We start from the raw sequence: 21,546 nt of genomic DNA on the forward strand, positions 1-21,546 counted from the left end.
AATCCTGCTCCAGCCGGAGGTTCATATTTTAGATAATCAGAAACAACCTGAAGCCATTCCTAAGACTTCCGCCCATTCTACTCCATCAAGCTCAAAGAAAGCCCTCACTTCTAAGCAACTCACAGACACCAAAATGCCCTCTCACAGTAACATGCAGAAACGGACTGCTCATGGTATGGAGGTAGATAACACTCAGATGAAACTCACGATTGTAGACGATACAGAGGCAGAGCAGGAAATAGTACAACACATGGAAGAGGAACCGGAGAGCTTCGACATCGGAGATCTAGATATACTGAGACTTCAACAGGCTTATAAGAAAAAGGAATATGAAAAAATTCCGGAGTGACAGCTAGAGAACTTAGAAGTAATTCTCTCAAGAGCACAGAAGCAAAGATCATTAGGCGTCCAAATTGGTAGTTAGTGGGATGGAAGAAATATCTTCAAAGACAAATGAAAGATGTTTGATGATATGTATGTAGTCAGTACACTCCTCTGCATTACTCCTTTGCATTAATCCTTGCTTTGTATCTTGCATGTACCCTCACCGCTTGTCAGATTTGGCTACCTGTTGCCAATAGTCTCTTAGCTCTTTCCTGACAAAGAAGGTGAAGGAATTTCCTTCAACCTGATTTCTTCAAGGCTCTTCATAGAAATTATAGAGCTAAGAGAAGGAGATGTGGAATCTCACTGTCAAACTCTTGAAAATACTTTGCATGTTCAAATATATCGAAACAATTAAGCTACCGCTCAACAACATTGTCAATCTTGGAAGACTCAAGAAACATCACATCTCTAGATATTATAAACTTCTTATTCACTTCATCATAGAGATGGTATGCTTTGGAGGTATGAGTACCCAAAGAAGATACATTTGTGATTCCTTGCACTGAGTTTTTTTTATCTGTTCCTTAGGTATGAAGGCATAATATGAGGAACCAAAAACCCTGAGATGCCTCACCTAAGGAATGTGGCCATACCACATTTCATAGGGAGTCTTGTTTCTAATAGCAAGAGTTGGACACCTATTATTTATATACACAACACATAGAACCACATCAGCCCAAAACCTTATGAACTTAACATGTGAACTATGCCAAGTTCATAGTGAAAGTAATACATTCCAATGAACTATGTGTTGAAAAATGCAGCAAGAAATTCTCAATTTGATTTTTCCTTGATTAAATTGAAAAAAATTCAAATTTCCACATCAACAGACAACTTGGATGATGTTAACTTGTGTGACATGGCTTGTGTCACCTAGTTTACTCAATAAATTTGAGTTGTAGGAGTTAGAGTTCAGTTCTACATATGTGATTGCTAACTTGTGGCAATAAATGTCAATTATCTCAGGTTGTTGTCAGTTAAACTAGTTCTAACTTTTGGAGGAACTAGTGGAAGGTCATTTAACCAGTGAGACTTCAGTCAAACTCGGTGATCATCTAGTTAACTGATCAATCAACCCAAAATAGTTGGGGCATGAAGAGATGTCAAGTCCCCTAAAATTGGTGGAGATTCGAAGGTAGTTTTAATTTCTTGTAGCTCACGTAGTTGCAAGAACTTGCTATAACCATAGTGGAGGAGGTAGCTTGATTAGGAACTTCTTGTGAAATTAGAGAGCGAATGATTGTTGGTAGCATTAATAACCTACCAGCAATTAGTTTTGCACCACACTTCAATGTTTTGGGCATGGTTTTTGAGGGTGGATTTTTTTTTTTATGCTTTCTTGTCATGCACGTTCTCAATAAGTATCTTGGGAGGTCTGTAATAGTTCCTTGCATGCACATCCTCACTAAATATCTTTTGGGATGTCTGTATTAGGTCCTTGTAAATTTCTGTTTTCCAAGGCTTAACTACTTATGATCTTAGGTGCTCACAACAATTCAATAGTTTATGGCACTTTCCATATCACCATTCCTGAAAGGATCCAACAAAATGACTTCAGAGGAAGATGAGAAGGGAACACTCTTATTGGAACTAGCCTAGAACTAGTGAAATTGGTTGGTCCCAATGGTTTTAGAGTTGTACTAGTCTAGTTTGGTGGTTCAGATTAGATAAGGTTGGTCTTGTATTGAACTGACCTTAAAACACCAAATTCACTAGTTCTCTAATAAACTGACCAATTCTGAAGAATGTAGTGCAACATAGCTAATGACCACCAAATAATATTTTTTTAATAAAAATACTGAAAAGGAAAAAAAAAATTATTAACTCGAGGGCCCTACAAAACCTAACCCTAGTAATTAATGGTAATATTTAATTTTTAAAGTTAAAGTAAAAGATGTCAACTTTTACTTAAATTTTTGATATTAACATTAATTGTTTCGAGTTGTTTCAGAGTGGTTCCAACTTCATTCAATTTTGAGAAATTCAAATTTTAGATCCCATTCAAAACTTAGTGGTTATTGTTTGAACCGCTTCTTTATAATGAGTCCTAGACTTTGACTTCCAATTTTTCAGGTGCAGTTATTGCATAATCATATTCCTCGTGAGACTTTGCAGCAGAAGTTGATCTTTAATCCATTGCAAGCACTTGACCTAGCATAGGGAACCATCAGCTACCCCTCCCAAGTTTCACCTCAACGTTGAAATTTTCTTTTTCAATAGACATTCATTTTATCGATTAGATCATTTCTTCCACTGTGACAGTCCAACAACACCCCTGCCATCATATGCTTGACAATCCATCTCATCTTTACTGCTAACTCATAAACACTCTTAAATCTTGTGTCTCCAATATAAAAGAGGAAGAACCAGAAAGGGCCTTCTTGGCCCTCTTCACAACCCACAATATGTTTAGCTTCTCTCTTGTGCTTACACTCTAGTCTTCTTACAGCTTCAAGATGGTGAATCTTAAACACAGTCTCATGATGTCCATTCAGGGAAGCATAATTCACCCTTTGTTTGAATCAAATTACCCCCCTAGCATTCCCTTTACCTTTAAATGCAGGCATATATTTTCCTTCTAGATGATTGTTAAGCTTCCCATCTCTATTTCGCCTCCCTCTCCTACCCTCATGAACCCGATAAGATGAATTTAACCAATCTCAATGTATCTGCGATAAACAATCCATCCAACTGGGTAGATTGAGTTGAGACCCTTTTAGAAACTAAATCCATCCCTCCACAATGATATATCCCTCCCCCAACAACATCATCATGCTCTGTTCGAGATCTATCATTCCCATGATCACTATAAATTTCTGAGTCCTTCACTTACATATTTGGTAACATCATCATTCAGATCACTTATACTTTGTTGTGTTGTTTCTTATGTTATGATTTCCTTTAATGGAAATATCTCCCTAGTAGGCACGAGTAACTAAATTCAAGTTCTTATTGAACTCTTTCATTAACATACTTAATTTTCATTTTGACCTATTCGGTTTCAAATTCTTGTGTGGTTGGTTTATTGGTTGACTACTAGCATTCACCAAGTGGTTATTGTTGATCATAGTTAGTCTATAGTGAACGTTGGACTTTGCCTTGAAAACCAATCCCCAAGAATAAGCACTTATCATGGAACATTTCAAAGCCCATACTAGTGGAAGGCCAATTGTGCAGTGGGACTTTAGTCAAACTCAGTTATCATCCATTTAATTGATCAATCAACCCAAAATATCTAGTGCATGGAGAATTCAAGTTACCCAAATATGGTGGAGATTCCAAGGCAATGTAACATCAATTGTAGACTAGCCTTGAGTGTACAGGTGTTAGATACTTTCCCCCTTTTCTTGCTTATTCATTCATTGCCAAACACTATACCACTAGTTCTAAGAATCTTGTGGATACTATCACCACAATAAATGTATATTTTATTTTATAGGAGACAAGAATTATATATTTACCTTTGGGACACTCCAAAAATATTTTGATGCACCTTTGTGACCTTTATGACTTTATGACCTTAATTCCCATTCCATGTTCATCCATGTGGACGCACTTTATGATGTTCTACGACAACCTAATGTCCTTGTCAACTTCCTCTCATCTTCCTTGTCATGTTTTCAGGACTTGTGTATCCAACAAGAAATTTGGGAGATGAATGCCATCAAGGTAGAAAATCAAGGGGGTTTCAAGTCATTTATTTAGGGTTCCCACTAGCATAGTCCCACCATATGATCCACCCAATCCCTAAATTGGGGTCTACTGCTATTTCAATTAATTATTAGATGCTCATGGTGGGCCGTAATTCCAGGTTAAATATTATGACTCTTCATATGATATTATTGGAGATACTTGAGGAGACATGTTTTTGGCTAAAGGGTTAAGGGAGGATTTTGACTTCAATATCGACCCATATTCTAACTCTAGAGAGCCATATTGTAATAAGGTGAAAAGCTCCAATACTAGCGGGAGATTTGTGGAGTTTTAAATGACAACTCGTTAAAATTACATCAACTGACAAAGTCTATAGATAAATTTTAAGGAAACCCTTTGGAAGAACTTTATAATAAATGATCATTAGACCCACCTCTGATTATGCCTTGATCCAACCTCAGAAAGAACTTTGAACAATACTTGCAAGTGACATCACTCCAATATCCAATCCAACATAAGAGAACACATGGATGCCCCAGTTTAGTGAGAAGAGGATATTTAGTGAAGTACATGACCCTCCCAAAAATATTTGAAACATAGGCTCAAGCTGCCTTAGGAGGTCTGAAATGAAACCACATTCCTACACTCAGTAAGATGCCACCGAAAAAATTTATAAGGAATGAAGTAGTTTTATATTAAATTCCACAGAGGGTTGAATGAGACTCAAAACATAGCCACCTAATTTCTTGTGAAAGATCCTTAGCAAAGGCTTCTCTAGGCCTCAGAATAGTGTCTGAAATAGGGCTTTGACTTGTGAGAATTAGGGCTTAGATTTCCCCTACCAAATAGGGTTGAAAAAAATCTCTATTAATTCAATCAAAATGTATCTCTATCCTAGGGCCAAAAGATAAAAGCCGGGCAAACGAGCTTTATCCATTGAGATAGATTTGGATGCAAGAATCAATGTTTTTGGGTCCAAGACCATCTTCATATGATTCTCATCATTGTGTCAATTCTAATGGTAGGTGGAATGCCACATAACTCCTCACGTTTGACGAGACATGCTTGATCAAATTTAGTGCCTCAAAAGTATGGTAAATATCCACAAAATGAGTTGATGAAGGAAACTTGATGTTGTGGTGAATTAATGGAAATTATTCTCAAATGGTTGATTAACATTAAAGGTATCTAATGGGTTTCCTTAAAAGTTATCTATAGGCACATTTAAGAATAAATATGGTTATACACAAAATCAACAAATTAATAATATCTATCAACATTAAGTTATAGAAACGTTTTTCTCACTCAGCTTTGGATTGATGGTTAATGGGTCCACTGTTAAGGCACCCCTTGCGTTAGGCCACCAGTTAAAATCCCCCATCACTTCTAGCCTACAAAAAAACGTTATATAAATGTTTTATAAAATAGAGATCACAATTATATTATTGTCTTATCTCAGTCTAAAATAAATGGATGGATATAGTTAGAACTATAGCATATGTAGATGGCTTAATCAAATAATTGACGCAATCAATTGTTGAATGTTGTTGTCATTTATCCCAACCTTAGTCTTTGAAACACTCTTAATATCCGTCTATGGATTGCATTGACAGGAATACCCAATGGTCACGAAACCCTAAAAGGAAGAGAAGAAAGCAATCCATTGTAGTGTAGTCATGATACTTTGCATTTAGGAATTTGGATGCAAGAATCAATGTTTTTGGGTCCAATACCATCTTCAGTTGATTCTCCTCATTGTGTTGATTCCAATGGTAGGTGGAATGCCACATAACTCCTCATGTTTGACGGTATATGATTGATCAAATTTAGTGCCTCAAAAGTATGGTAAATATCCCCAAAATGAGTTGATGAAGGCAACTTGATGTTGTGGTGAATTAATGGAACTTATTCTCAAATGGTTGATTAACATTAATATTGGGATTATTAAAGATCATCCTAGTTAGTTTTAACTTACAAAGAAAGACTTTGTAAAGGGATTATTGATTAAATACTTTGAATCCCATGTCAACTTTTAAGGATGATTTTTTTGGCTCCAAAATTTAAAAAATCAAGTTTCATTTTGTCTATGTCGGCGCCATGTGTTAGGATGATGTTCACCCCTCTAGAAGCTTTCTCCACTTTATATTTGAGCTTGACATCTCCTTGGAGTGCATTGAAATTTTATCCAATCCTAGAATTATCTCTATTCTAGTACGTTAGGAATAGTTGCATTCACCTATGGATGAGGATGAATTTCATTGTGAGCTATTAAGATTAATCTAAGGCTATTGTGAATTTTCTGAGGAGTACACTTGAGGTTTTTTGTGGAGTTTTTTTTACCTATTTTGAGGCCTAATTTGAATCACTTCTACGGAATAATGTCGGATTCTATTATGGCTGAACTCACTGGCATAATCAAGGAATATTCACTATTCTTTGAGGTAATTTCATTGGTAGTCCAAGGATATTTTTATATTAATATTGAGCCCTATTCCAAGATTTCTCTAAGGAAACCTAGTTTTCTATTTCTGAGCACTAATTTGTAACTATTTAAAGAAATTTTCACAAAGCTCCAATACTAACCGGAGCGAGTTTTGGAAGTGGGAGATATTGTAATAAAGATTCACATTGTCTAATTCTATGACTTCAATTGTAGGATTTCAGTGGCTCGCAGTGATGGATAAAGTTGTTTGAGTGAAAATGGAAGTTGAAGCACAACATGAGAACTCTATTGCTTTGTGCGAGGCCTTATGTGCCTTGAACCATCTCTCGGCGCGTGGCTTTGAATGTGGAATATATCTCTACATTTGATTTATGGCTACGACCCATGTCTCTGCGCGTGGCATTCCCTATATCCAGCTACCCTATGCGTGTCTTTTGTTTTTCAGGTAAGATGTCTTCATGATTCAAAACATCATTTTGGTCTAGTTAGTCTACCATTAATGTTTCCTATCTAGACCAGTGGATCTAAATTTTTATCCTTGTAGCTGTGCGTGGCCATCTTTAGTCTGGCGTATGGCCTTTCCCTTTCTGTTTTGCCTGGCACGTGGTATGATTCTAAATTGGTTAGATCTTTTTTGGCACCTCGCATACTAGTTATGGCCTGACAATTGCAGGAACATAGAGGGTTTCAAGGAGAGGGTTTCTGCAAGGAACAGAGGAATGAAAAAGATAGAGGTTTTCAAGGAACAGAGAGGGTTTCTGCAAGGAACAGAGGAATGAAAAAGATTGAGAAATGTTTGCAGATTCACGAAGATGGTGACAATGCCACACTAATGTCACTTTGTTTCTGTTGTGCTAAGAGATGGCTAGAGAATCGCCTCGATTTGTTCCAGAGGGATTCTCCAGATGGCACGAGAAATTGGGCAGAGAGGGTTTCTGCAAGGAACAGAGGAACGAAAAAGATTGAGAAATGTTTGCATATTCACAAAGATGGTGACAATGCCACACCAACGTCACTTTGTTTTTTTTGTGCTAAGAGATGGCTAGACAATAACCGCAATTTGTTCCAGATGGATTCTCTAGATGGCACGAGAAATTAGGCTTTTGGGAGGAATTTATGGAACAGAATCCAGCGGTGGGCATGGCAGAACTACTCCATTCCCTGCCTGATTCTTGCCACGACTTTCCATTATGAATCCACTAGAAAATGGTGCCGCATCTTCATCAACCAAACCTTCCTCCACACTGCAATGAACCAACACCTTTGCTTCTACAACCAAACCTTCCTCCTCGTCATCAACCAAACCTTCCTCATCGTTTGCCCCATTGCAATGGAGGGTTTGTCGAGAAAATGGAGAGACAAACACCAATGTTTGAGAGCCACGAGACTAGGGTTTTTGTGATGGGAATTAAGGTCATGAGGCCCAATGGCAGCAGAGCACATACTTGTTTATTCGTGGGTGGTGAGAGATAGATATTAAGACCCTCATTATTAGGAAAAGTGGGAGACATGGGCGCCGACTGAGTGGGAAACAACAAGAAACAGCAGGCTAGGCCATCTTAAAATGGAAACAAGCTGGCTTGAAATGGAAACAAGATAGCTGAAACCACTGAAACTTCTTTGGTGTAGAGGCCGAAAATCTTTTTGGCGCCAAATTGTTTTAGTTTTTATATGTTGGGGCTTTCACTGTTATTTTGCAAAGGAACTCGAAGCTGAGCTAGAAGTTTCAAGGAAGACAGCAAAGGGTTTATTTTCCATAGTTATTTTCCTTTCAATTTGATGTATTTCCCTTGCAAAGATGTTGGCATTGGTATTATTTTCCTTGCGTAGCTATATTCATTGGTATAGCTATAGGAATTGGGATTATTTTCATGGTATAGATGTATGCATTGGGATTATTTTCAGGGTATATTTGGGTTTGTGAGTATAATTTAACGTGTTTTCCAACTAGGGAAAGTACTTTTGAATTATACTAGTGCATGAACATGGAACCCCAACCTAATTTGAATTAATTGGTCTCTAGCAGAGTCTATATATTGCATTCATGTTCATCAATAACATATTATTACATTTTATTAGAAATTTGAATTGTCTATCTCATTCATTAGTTAATTTCTTAGTGGTTTTATTCTCTCTCGTTTCTTGTTTTGCAAGTAACTATCTAGTATTTTTTCACACTTATATCTTTCTATTATAGTTTTATCTTGGCTAAGAAACTCATCTTGGTACCATTTCCTAAAGTCTTGCATTATTGTGATTTGAATCTATTCTCCTTCAAGGAAGTTTTGTTCAAGAATGCTTATTTTTATTTTTCTTATGTAATTCCCTCTTGGAACCATTTCCAAGAAGCTCATATGAATTGATTATCCCAACCTTAGACAAATCAAATAATGATTTGTTACTAGATGTATCTATCCTTTTAGCATGGTGTATTTTTATGGAGGTGATTTTCCTCATTTTATTTGTAGATAATATGTGTTTTTTAACCTCTCAACGAATCTTTATCTTTGAAATTAATCATTGGTATCATTAGGTCTTTGTTACAATTTCTTCTGAATTTCAGATAGATTTTCTAGCAACAATGCATTCAATTCTAATGGTCTTTCTCTCTCTTGGATTATCCTTTCATTATCTATCACGTAGGTTTAGAGTATTTATTTTAGGATCCTCACTATTTCTACAAGATTTAGGAGTGTTTCTACTTTAGGGTCCTCACCATTTCTGCAAGATTTAGGGGTTTTTCTACATTCATCCTCTCTTGATATTCCTCACATTTGACATGGTTGGTTTCTTCAAGAGGACATCATACCATATTGGGTTTTTCTTGTGATGTTGGTTCCACTTTTTTCACTCAATTATATTTTATTTTTAGTGTTGTAATGCAAAAAATTCAATAATTAGTTGTAAATTAGCATCACAATTTAAATTAATAATGGAGTATAACATTTTATATGCAATTGTGTCTTATAACATGATAGTGTTGCACCCTAACCCAACATACAACATTGTAACAATCCTAGTTCCTTTGGGTGTGTTTTGAGAAATGAGGTCATCCTTTTATGAAAATGCACTCCCCATTGGCTCATTTCTATATAATTCAACTTCTGTGCAATAAATGGCCACATTGTGTCACTTGATATCTACCATTCTAGGAGATGCATTGGGATGATCTTTTGCTTGGATACATGATCATGTGTTTGGAACTAGACTCTAATTATTTAGCATGAAATAGGTCCATATCACACACAACTTGCTTTTTATACCAGCAAGATAAAATCACATATAATATGGAAATTTTCTTTATCAACAATATAGGGAATGGTCCTTGTAAGTCCAATTGAAAATTTTGTAATCTATTGCTCAAAGTCAGTGCTCTGTCTACAAGTTTGGTTCTTCTTGAATCCCCTTTACTAGGAACATTCATATCATCCAAAATAGTATAACCCTCAGCTACTTCTCCAGATTCTACAGGATTTTATGTGAGGAGAATACTTTCAAAATGATCTATCCCATCCAAAACCGTAGCATCCTTCTCCATGACACACACATGGTCTCCAAGTGGGACATGCAGTGACAAATATTCAGTCTCTGATGTCACATCAATTTCTATAAGCTCAAGATTTTTCACTAGGGTATCATATTCTGGTCCCTCATCATGTTCAAGCCTCTTCAATGGATTATCCAAGGAAAGTTGTTGATTTCACACATCCTTGTCTTCTAGAAGAGATTCATTTATACTTAAACAAGGGGATATATTGTAACTTTTTCTAAGTTCCTGAACTTTTGGATGGAATACTGGAGTCCAAGCCAAATTCGGTGTTTAAACAAGGAGATATATTATATCCCTCCGTAACCTCAGGGATCCTCAACGGAGTATCAAACTGGGAAGGTTCCTGCTTTCTCACCACAATCTGTATATTTTCTCCAACTTTGAAATTTTGGGTCTCTCCAGCTTCCTGGCCATCGTTTCCCTCAATTTTGGCAGTGTCAATGAATCACTCATGTTTTTCATTGTTGTCCATATCAAACAATTGTTCTATAATTAGACTTGCATCAGTTATGCCATCAACAATAAAAATGCTTTCCTGGCATGCTCCATATTCAACTTTATTCTTTTCCACAGCTACATTATATCCCTCTGTAACCTCAAGGGTCTTCAAAGGATTATCCAATTGGTAAAGTTCCTACTTGTCATATATTTCAACATTTATTTATGTAATGATCCTAACTAGTGTCCACAAACGTTTCTTCGCAGATTTCTATTACATTATTCTATACAAAATGGCAGACCAGGTATTTATGTTACTTTTGGTATGTGTATTATTTATGTTGTTGATTTAGTTAGAGGTTGGATTTGTTTTTAGAAATAACTTTAAAATGATACTTCAAAAGTTTGTTTGTGACTAGTTAAATGCTTGTTGGAACACTCTGATAAGCTTGCCTCAAAGTGTTGGACAGATCTTCAATGCTCACTCAACACATTGGTAGAGTTTTGTTCAGGGTTTTGAACCTAGTTCTCAATTTTTTTCATATCTAATTCCTACAGAAGCACTAAACACTACCTTGAAACAACAGAAAAACAAAAGTACAAACAATCAAGTGATCAAAGAGCCAAAAATACATTGAAAAACTACATATTCATAGATTCACTCCCTAGGTTTATTCATTGGTCATGTTCTCTTGAAAAATAAGTAATACCCAAGTTAAAAATTGCATTGTTATTGTTTAAAAAACATGGTGCATTTAGGGAAATAGCACATCATCATCTGAATATTCAGATGAACGGGAAACAAGACCTACTCCAGGTACAGATGAATACTTCAATGAAATGATATATTGCAGTTGCAAAATGTGCCAAAATAGGAAACTAAAGAAGAAGGCTTGTTGGTATCCATAGATTGGAACATGGAGTTTATATAGAAGAGATACATTATAATTAAAAAATTGTTATTATTATAATAAATAAATATGCACATTATTTAGTACATTATTATTGATCATTTCATTTGATTTTTTTATTTATGAAAAGCTGCTTCCAGTTCCCAATATTCGTGAAGAACCAATGGATGATATTGATAATAGCAAGTCTCAAGATGAAGGACAAGACACATTTATGGAAGAAGCCACTTTGCAGATATATGAGGCTGGTGTCAATGAATTTATCCAAGACTTCTACACATCTTTTGAAGAAGTTGTTGATTCACCCCTAGCTCATTTGGCTAGGACACCTCTTTATGCAAATGTTGAATCTTCTATATTGGTGAAACTTATGTTGTTGTTGAACTTGAAGGTTACACATGGACCGACAAACACATGCTTTACTGATATATTAAGGTTGGATTGATATTCCTATAAATTAATTCTCTAGATGTCTTAAAAGTTTTGAATATTGTGTATACTTATAAAAATCATTTGTTGCACTATGCAGACTTTTGGCAAACAAAATACTTCCAAAGGACAATAAGTTGCCTCATTCTCATAGATAAGTATCTTCAATAATGAAAGAAATTGGAATGAAGTACAAGAATATGATGCATGTCCAAATGACCATATATTGTAGTATGGAAATAATGCAAATTTACAACAATGCCCAAAGTGTCACACAAATAGGTATCGTCAAGATCAATTATCCAAGAAGGTTCCTTATAAAGTATTACAACACATTCCACTAAAGCCAAGGTTTGAGAGAATGTTCAAATGCAAGGAGTTGGCAAAATATATGGATCATCATGCACAAGGGAGGAGCCAAGATGGTGTCATGCATATGGTTGCGAATAGTAAATATTGGAAAGATATTGAGGTAAAATGGCCACATTTCATAAATGAGCCAAGGAATGCAAGAATTTCTCTAGCAATGGATGGCGTAAATCCTTTTGGAGATCTTAGAACAACATATTCTGTTTGCCCAGTGTTAATTATAAACAACAATCTCCCCCCTTGGATGGCAATGAAAAAGGAACATGCAATGTTAATTCTTATCATACCAGGTACTAGAACATGTGAATATCAGGTAAAGGATATGGATGTATACATGGTGTCCCTCATTGATGAGCTTTGTGAATTATGGGATGGTGTAAATATGTTTGATGTATCAAGACCTATCAATGATCGAAACTTCCTATTTCATGTGATTCTTATCTGGACAATTCATGATGCCCCGGGGCTCTCTATTTGTTGTGGTAATATAATATAAATTACATTTATAATTATTATGTTCATTTTAGCATTTACTAAATATGGGTTCCAATCTTATTTTAGGACTACAAACAAAGGGGAAACATGGCAGTCCATCATGTGGGCCAAAATTGTTGCATAGGCAGTCAAGGGATCTTAATAAAACTTTCTATGATGAGTATCGACAATTCTTACCACAAAATCATTGCTATCGAGTGCGTGATAAACATATGTTCAATGGAAAGGAAGTGGAAATGAGGAAGCCAATAAAGATGAACCCTGCTAGGTGGAAAGTGATGTATTACAAAAAAGAAGGGACAGGCTTTCCCCTAGGAATGAAAATACTCTCTATTTTCTACAAATTAGAATATTATGAGAGCTTGCCAATAGCCCAACTATTTGATACCATGCACATCGGGAAAAATGTGGCAGAGTGCTTGTGGAAACATCTAAATGGAAATAACATTGAAGCACAAATAAGGTTAAGAAAGGACCTTCGAGTTTCCAATATCATGTCGAACATGTGGTAGCACGAAGACAACTCATATGTTCATGCTCCATGGACATTTACATCAAATGAGAAACAAAACATCATTTCTACTATGAAAAGCATAAGATTTCCTTCTGGCTTTGGTGCGACATTAAAAAGCTTATTCACAAGAGATGGATCAGAGTTCTCAGGCCTAAAAACACATGATTGACACAATTGGATAAAGGTAAGGTTGTCACATGTTATATTTGTTGGAAACTTAATTATAAAAATGTATATCCTAGTGATAATATCAGTTCATGCATATTTGAACATGGTTATTTGTTAATAGACATGCTAGTATAGTGATGAAATTAGTTCATGCATATTTGAACATGGTTATTTGTTAATGGTCATGCAGTATGTGTTGCCTACAGCAATACCAAGTACTTTTGACCACAATGTCACTTTGACTATTTACAAATTATATAAATATCTGAGGTATTTTTCAATCCATCATGCATACTCTTCCATTACTCTTATCATTTGAAGTGCAACATTGGTTATGCCTTCATATGAGTTTCTACTTTTAGTTTAGAAGAAATAACAAGTCTTTATTGTAATACTTGTAGGTGGGTCTCATCTAAAGAGATACATCAGGATGACTTGAAGTATTGGAAGAGGAATGTTTCACTTTTGATGTGTGATATTCAAATGTGCTTCCCTCCAATCTTCTTTAATTCTCAAGAGCACTACCTTGCAAACCTGGTAGAAGAGATTGAATAGTGTGTTCCTATTCATATTCGAACAATGTGGCTCGTGGAGAGATATATGAAGGTCTTGAAACAATTTGTGAGGCAAAAGGCTCGACCAGAAGGGTCCATAGTTGAGGGGTACATGGTTTTCTAGGCCATGGTTCATTTGAGTGAGTACTTACCTCAATTGCATCTTGAAGCTCTGCGATTATGGAATTATAACCAACCTCAATCATTTGAAGGAGAAAAATTAAAGGGAGAAGGGACTTCAGATAGGATAAAAGGTATAAAAAAATGTTAGCAGTTATTTGTATCTTAAGTTTTATATTACATGGCTTTAAATAATTATTAATTCATTGAACGGAAAAAAAAAAAAAAAAAAAAAAATAAATAAATAAAAAAAAAAAAAAAAAAAAAAAAAAAAAAATCATTGTAGATGCGAAGGAGTGGGAGGCATTACATTTGTATGTTGCATACAATTCTGACTTTATGTTGGAATGGATGGAGAAGTACGTTGAAAAAAAGAAATTAGAAGATGAAAATGCATGGGCCAATATATATATAATAGAAATGGTCAAAACACTACTCGAGGATTGCCTGCAAGCCATAAAAGAAAGTGGCCAGAGAACTGCTCGTGGAATTGGCTAAAGGCCAATATTGAACACGACGCAACAAAAGGGAATAATAGAGTAACACAACAATAATTGAATTTCATTAAAGGATCCATAAAAGGGGAGATGATATATATTAATATATTGCATATATTTAATCAATTTTTTGTTAGATTTCATATCCTTGAATCTAATTAGTTGATATTTATATGAATTTAGGTAAGATAGTACAAAGGAATGTGGAATTTTGGTCATAATTTTCGCATCAGAAAAGTTGATGAAAAGAGAAAAACTTATGATTGTGGAGTTTCAGCATCATTTGAGGTGGAATGTCATTCACATGCAAATGATAGACAACCAATCACAAGAACACTTCGCTACTATGGAGTGTTGGAGGACATTATCGAGCTTGATTTTATGTATTTCAAGAAAGTTATTTTTCGTGTTGAATGGTACAAGCTTATTGAAGTGGGAGAAGAAAAAACTATCTTTCTCCATGATAATGGATTCCACATGATCAATACATCTCGGTTTGAAGCCACTTCTGAACCTTATGTGTTTCCAAGTCAATGTGACCAAAATTTTCTCATTACAAATTTAGAACAACCTGGTTGGTCATTTGTGATTGATTATGATCCAAGAGGATGAAGAGTAACATTTGTTCAAGATGTAGAGGATCATGATTTAATTGAAGATGCAGAAGCCCCCCCTGAAGACATAGATGGCCAAGATGGAGATGATGAAGAATTTATTGTCAATGATGCATATCACCAAGATGAAGACCAAGACGAGTTTATTGAAGTTTTTGAAGGACATGAGCAACCACATGGGCATCAAATCCATGAAGATGATGAATTCATTGATTTTAATTTGCCTATAGTTGAAGGTGATGAAGACTATGAAAATGATGGTATTAATTTATTTGTGGATTTAGGGTCTATTAGTGATGGGGTATATATGCAATCAGATGAGGAGATTTCTTCCGAGAATATCATTTTATGATCACTATGTATACTTTAAGATAGTTTTAAGGATTCACTACAATATAATTTTTCTTTACAAGTTAGACATATGAGTTTTTAATTGTAATGAACATTAAGTAATTTCAATGTTTAATGTTTTACTTGTGAGGATGACATTTTTCAATCACAATGTTTACTTTAAGATGGTTATAAGGATTCACTGCAATATATTTTTTCTTTACAAGTTAAGTATTGAGTTTTTAATTTTAATGAACATCAAGTAATTTGAATGTTTAAGGTTTTACTTGAAAGACATATATATTTGGTGTTACTGATTCTATTTTCTTATCGGTTTTTTGATCAAGGTTTTCTTATTTTTATGTTATTATGTGTTTTCTTAAGAATGTACCCATGGGTGTTACCGATGCTACTATGGGGGATTCAATGATATTCACTACTTTTATGGAAATGTTAACAAATGCACAAGGGCAAGACGTTGCTATGATGATGCATGAGGTAAGCTTGAATATTGTCTTTTATATGTTCAATTATCTTATATTCCTTATTATATTATGCTAATTTATGTTTGTGGAATGAAGGCAATCACTAAAGTCATTCCAACCCCTATAACACCTTATAATGCATCTAAGATAATGATAGTGGTAAAACTTGATCAATATTTTTGTGCATTTAATTAACTTATTTCACTATATATATTTATTAATATTTGTGTTTTTAATAAGCGTGCATTTTGTTGGCATGCAGGATTCATTTATGCCCCTCAATACAACCAATGTTAGCATGCAGGGATCATTAATGCCCCCATATACATCTAATGTTATGCAAAATGTAAGATTCAACCATTTATTTGCGTGAGTTTGATGATGTTATTTGTTGAGAAATCTAGGGCATATATTTAATAAAGTTTTTGCACAACGACTCCATGATTTATGAGGTGTTACGAAGAGCTACATCATGCCTTCAAATGGATCACCCCATCCATTTTTTTCTTCTTGTACATACAATACTATTGTAACAAGTAACCCAAGCAATATATTATTCCAAAACATGATGTCAAGTTACTTTTCTAAGGTTTTTATGTAATCAAGAGGCCTTTTTAGGGTTTCTTAAATTCAAACCTTAGATCATACTCTTTTCCCTTTATGTCATTCTAGAGTTTATCCCATGCCCTAGAAATCAAATCATAGGGAACAAATAATTAAGATTAAGGTTTCTAAATACTAGGGTATTTCTTAAAATATAAACCCATAAATTCAACCCTACTACATCTTATGATGGACCCTTTAAAAGAAAGTTATTATACATACCTCATGGACACCTATCTGTACTGATTAGTATTTAGTAAACAACACTACATGGTAAACAGCAGAGGCCCCTTCATAAAAACCACTTAAAACCAGTACTCCCCTCCGCTAACAGCTTGTGGTTTCAAAATACAGCTGTTACAACTCAAGGAGGATAGGAAGCTGTAAATCCATGTGGTCAACCAGAAATAGCCCAGCTTATTCATCGTGTTCCTGAAAGGTGTGCAAGTGTTTAGCTAATCCGACATCAAGATGTTGACAACCATAAGGTTGGAGGGCCATTGTTGCTCAAATTCATCAATGTAGATATGTTGATGAGGGTATGACCAGAGCTTACTTATATTGAAGCATGTGAAGGGATTCAAGGGAGAAATGGTGACCAAATCTTCCATAATGTTGGGTCTTGAAGAATCTGATAAAGAGATAAAGAAAACAATGAACGACACATGTGATATGGGTGTTGATATCCTTACAATGGAACAATATTTGTAGCCGATGGCTTTCAAAGAATGAAATTTGATTAGTATTGTTGATACAGACTCTCGAAAAACAATGGCATATCCTTTACCTACTATTGTTCATGTTAATATGCAACCTTATCTAGCTTCAGATTCTGAACCCTGAATGCGAGCATTCTTGCATTCATAGTCGCTGCATTATTATTTGCGGAAGCTTATGCACACCTTTCATGAAGAAAAGTTTATGGTGCTATTACTATTGAGGAAGCTAACTCCACGACAATGTCCTGATTGTTTTGATTGACATTGCTGATTCTTTGGGTGATAGTCAACAATTTGGATGAATTTCCTGGTGATAGATTAGAATCTGGATAAATATGATGCCAAAAAGAAACTGCTTTGAGCACATTGTAGCTAAACTCCAATTCATGTGTAAATCACACCATTTCTGGATTGAGGATTGTGAAAGCAGGTTTACTATGGAATAGTTTCTGGTGTTGAATCATTAGGTCTCAAAAGATATAGGCCTATAATATTGTTTAAGAGGTGCCTCAATTTCCATTGTTCTGGACCTGTAGCACTCAAAGGAAGGCATAAATCATGCCAAGAATATTGTGGCCAATAACACTGGATGGGTGAGGAAAATCGCATAAGTATAAACTTGTAATGTCAATAGAGAAGGGGTTAAAATATGTAGAGTGCCCCAATCCAGATCCACCACATCTATTCATCTACCATAGCTTTATCACACAGATCTTGTATATACAGCATGAAAGGGTATTCAGATTTATTTACGAAAAATAGAAATAAATCTTAGATGCCTTATAAAGTATTGATTTGGCCGTAGATTCAATGTGTGTAAGGTCAAGTTGCAGATTGGGTATGGGCATATTTTAGAGCCCAGTTTTGATACAGAGACAACAACTCTGAGCAGAAATAAGGAAAATTCTTTTGTGATTTCAAGTGTGACTGCTTTTTCCAAATATCGGTTGAGTTTTTACTGCATTTTCCCATTCTTTTATGTCACTCTTGAAGATATTTTTATTGCTTTTTCCAATTCTTTTATGTCATTCTTGGCCTCAGAGTTAATCATTTCTTTGGATATTTTTATTTCTTTTTCCCACTCTTTTATGTCACTCTTGGCCTCAGAGTTAATAGTTTCTTTGGTACACCAGTTGTTGTTGTTGTTGTTCTTCCCTGGCTTTTGGCAAGCACTGTTCTTCTCACTTTCACTACTCTGTTTGAAGAATGAAGAAACCAACCATTACAGGCCTGCAGGTTTATACACTTCAGTTATTGGTTCTTCATCATAAACTAATGTTTTCTCCATTCCCATTCCCATTGCATTTGTGGAGCTACAGCTGCTCAGAAGGGTTTTTGAACTCCTCCTCTGGGGTTTCTGCCTAATTCATTAATTGATAATATCAAAGGCATCATGGAGAGAAGAGAAATTCGAATTTGGTTGCAACTCATATTTGATGAGGTGGCCTCCAAGTCACTAACTGTCTTTGAACTTTTTCCTCCCGAAATTCAAAAAAATAGAGTCATGTAATACGTTTGTGTCTCCCAAAACATAATAGATGTTACAAACGTGAGAGATGTTTTTGTAAATGATTATGTCAGAAACAAAAACCTATTTCATGTTTTGAAAATTTGTTCCCCCCTACTCGGAAACCGCATTTGAAAACCCTGGCTAAAATAAGGAAACTTCTGGAAAACATGCCTGCAAATATTCATCCAAATATACCAAACCATAACCTCTATTAATCTGAGGAACAAAAACCTCCTCCAGTTTCGCAAGATTCATCTTTGTTTAGCCACCATATTCTCTGCAAAAAGGTGACTAAAACATGAAATTTATAGAAAACAAGCCTTCAAAGATGTAATTGTATCTCCAAAACCATAAAAACTGATAGAAAACTGAGAGTGGGTTTTGTAAATGAGGATGTTATAAACAAAAACCTCTTTCCATTTTTGAAAATTCATTTTCGGTTGTTTTTAAACCATGTTTGAATTTACTTTATTACATCATTTAATCATGTTTAAATGCATGATTAACTAAATCAACCAGCTAATGAGACTTAAATTTACATTTTGAGGGCGAATTTTACTCTTGCAGACCCATTTATTATTTCTAAACTACTAAAACCTATTATATCAGCAAACTTAAATTATCAAAACTAATCATGTTACAACATTGGCTCCAATGGGCACTGCTTCCCCCTGTGGGATGCAGAGAACTAGTAGACCGGTTATCTTTAGTGTTGGGCATGGAGTCATACCATAAAACCACCAACCACTAATTTTCTATCTTATTTCGAAATATAACGAATCTCCATGGATCAGTGTTTTCATTTAAATACTCTGCTACTGCACACTACACGCTACAACCTACAACTATGAAATGCAACCATATGCCTGCACTAATTCAGATACTCTTTCATACTGAAATCTGAAAAATGAAAATTTCTAAAGACTGAAAATATAAGTTGATCTATCATCTACTCTTCAAATCACACCACTCATAAACATCGAACACGTTGATATACTACATACTGAAACTCAAAATATCTATTTAATCCCCACACCTCTATCTAACTGAACAGAAAAAATTTACACTATTAGGTGTAATCCGCTTTCCAATGTAACCAAGTGAGAAGTGGATTTATTGACAAACCATGTTGTGAGGAGCTGAAAATCTGAAGAATATATACAATATGAACATAAAATCCCATGGAAAACTTGTACTCATAGGTGTACTTTAAAAGTTTCATCCTCTGTAGACATTTTAAATTTTTGACCATGACTGAGAGGGAGAGACATATACTACTGATTGAAAGTATCAATGAACCTTGCATAGCAGTAAAGGTAGTTGAAATTTCGAAACAGTGGGATTGATCACCCAGTGGAATCGCCATATGACAAAGTGGAGTCACCAGGTGAAAGAAATGCAACCAATAATAAATGTCTACTCCTTGTTCACCATAAAAGAATAGATCTAGTATTTATCATTCCCCGGAGAAATATATATTCGTTACTTCGCTCCCCGGCAAGGACGCCAGATTTTGTACCTGTTTCCCATAGGCAGTCCTTGGATGCAAAAACTATGCCAGGAAACCAACTCAACTAGCCTTTAGGTTCAAGCTCGCCCTTGAAAAAGAGGGGGCTCCATCAGTTGTTACGAGGCTTTGTTTAACGTTGTTCACCTGTCACTAAACAAAAGCCTTTGAAGCACAATGGCCAGATTTATGGTTTTATTGGGGATGGTTGGTGATCAATGAAAATCCCTAATCATGATTAAAGGCCTCTGTCACAGGGTCCCTTCTGAAAGTGTCAGCTTCGAGCTTGACAGAATGACTTAGCTTTTTCAAGATTTATGGTAGAAGAATGTAAGGGGATTCCTAATAATTGAGCAATCAGACTGACTACTTATCAACAAGGGAAATTTAGATGTGTGTAGAAGATTTCTACAGCCCAACAAAAACATATTCAAAGGTAACAAAAGGCCAAAGTGAAACCTATTCCAAGAGGAGCTATTTCAGACAAATAGTCTAATAAGGTAATCTCTTTCTAAAGGTTATGATTTTGCAGGGAATTTCAAGGAGATTAAGACTTAATCTACCTTACCCAAACCTTCCTACAATTTCTTTGAACATATGTAGAAACAAGTTATGAAAACACTAGAAAGACATACAAGAATCACAAAATTTTGTCATAACTGGAGTTGGAAGGCTTTCATTAGAATTCTATAAGAGAAGCTATTACATAGTTTAAGAGCCTTGGCATCAAAATCCAAACCATATTACTTCAATTGATGAAGTATTTATACAATTTCCTCACAGAATATCTTGATAAAAATATCAAGAGTTATTACGAATATCAGAAAACTGTATTACAAAAATAGAACACAAATAAAGGTTACTAAAACTATTTGAAGAGTTATAGTACTATCCTTGAGGATTTTTTTTGATAAAGAAGAAAAATTTAAATTTTATTGCAACTCATATTTGATCAGGTGGCCTCCAAGTCACTAACTGTCTTTGAGCTTTTTCCTCCCGAAATTTTGAAAAATAGGGTCCTGTAATACCTTTGTGTCTCCCAACATAATAGATGTTAGAAAACTGAGAGAAGTGTTTGTAAATGATGATGTTAGCAACAAAAACCCTTTGATTTTTGAAAATTCATTTCCGCCTACTTGGAAACTGCATTTGAAAACACTAACTAAGAAAAGGAAAATTCTGGAAAGCATGCCGGCAAAGATTCATCCGAATATCCCAAACCATAACCTCTGTTACAAAAACGAGAGAG

This window comes from Pinus tabuliformis, chromosome 6 (genome assembly GCF_031772625.1).
Source record: "Pinus tabuliformis cultivar Carrire ecotype Pingquan chromosome 6, CPIR1, whole genome shotgun sequence".
Taxonomy (NCBI): domain Eukaryota; kingdom Viridiplantae; phylum Streptophyta; class Pinopsida; order Pinales; family Pinaceae; genus Pinus; species Pinus tabuliformis.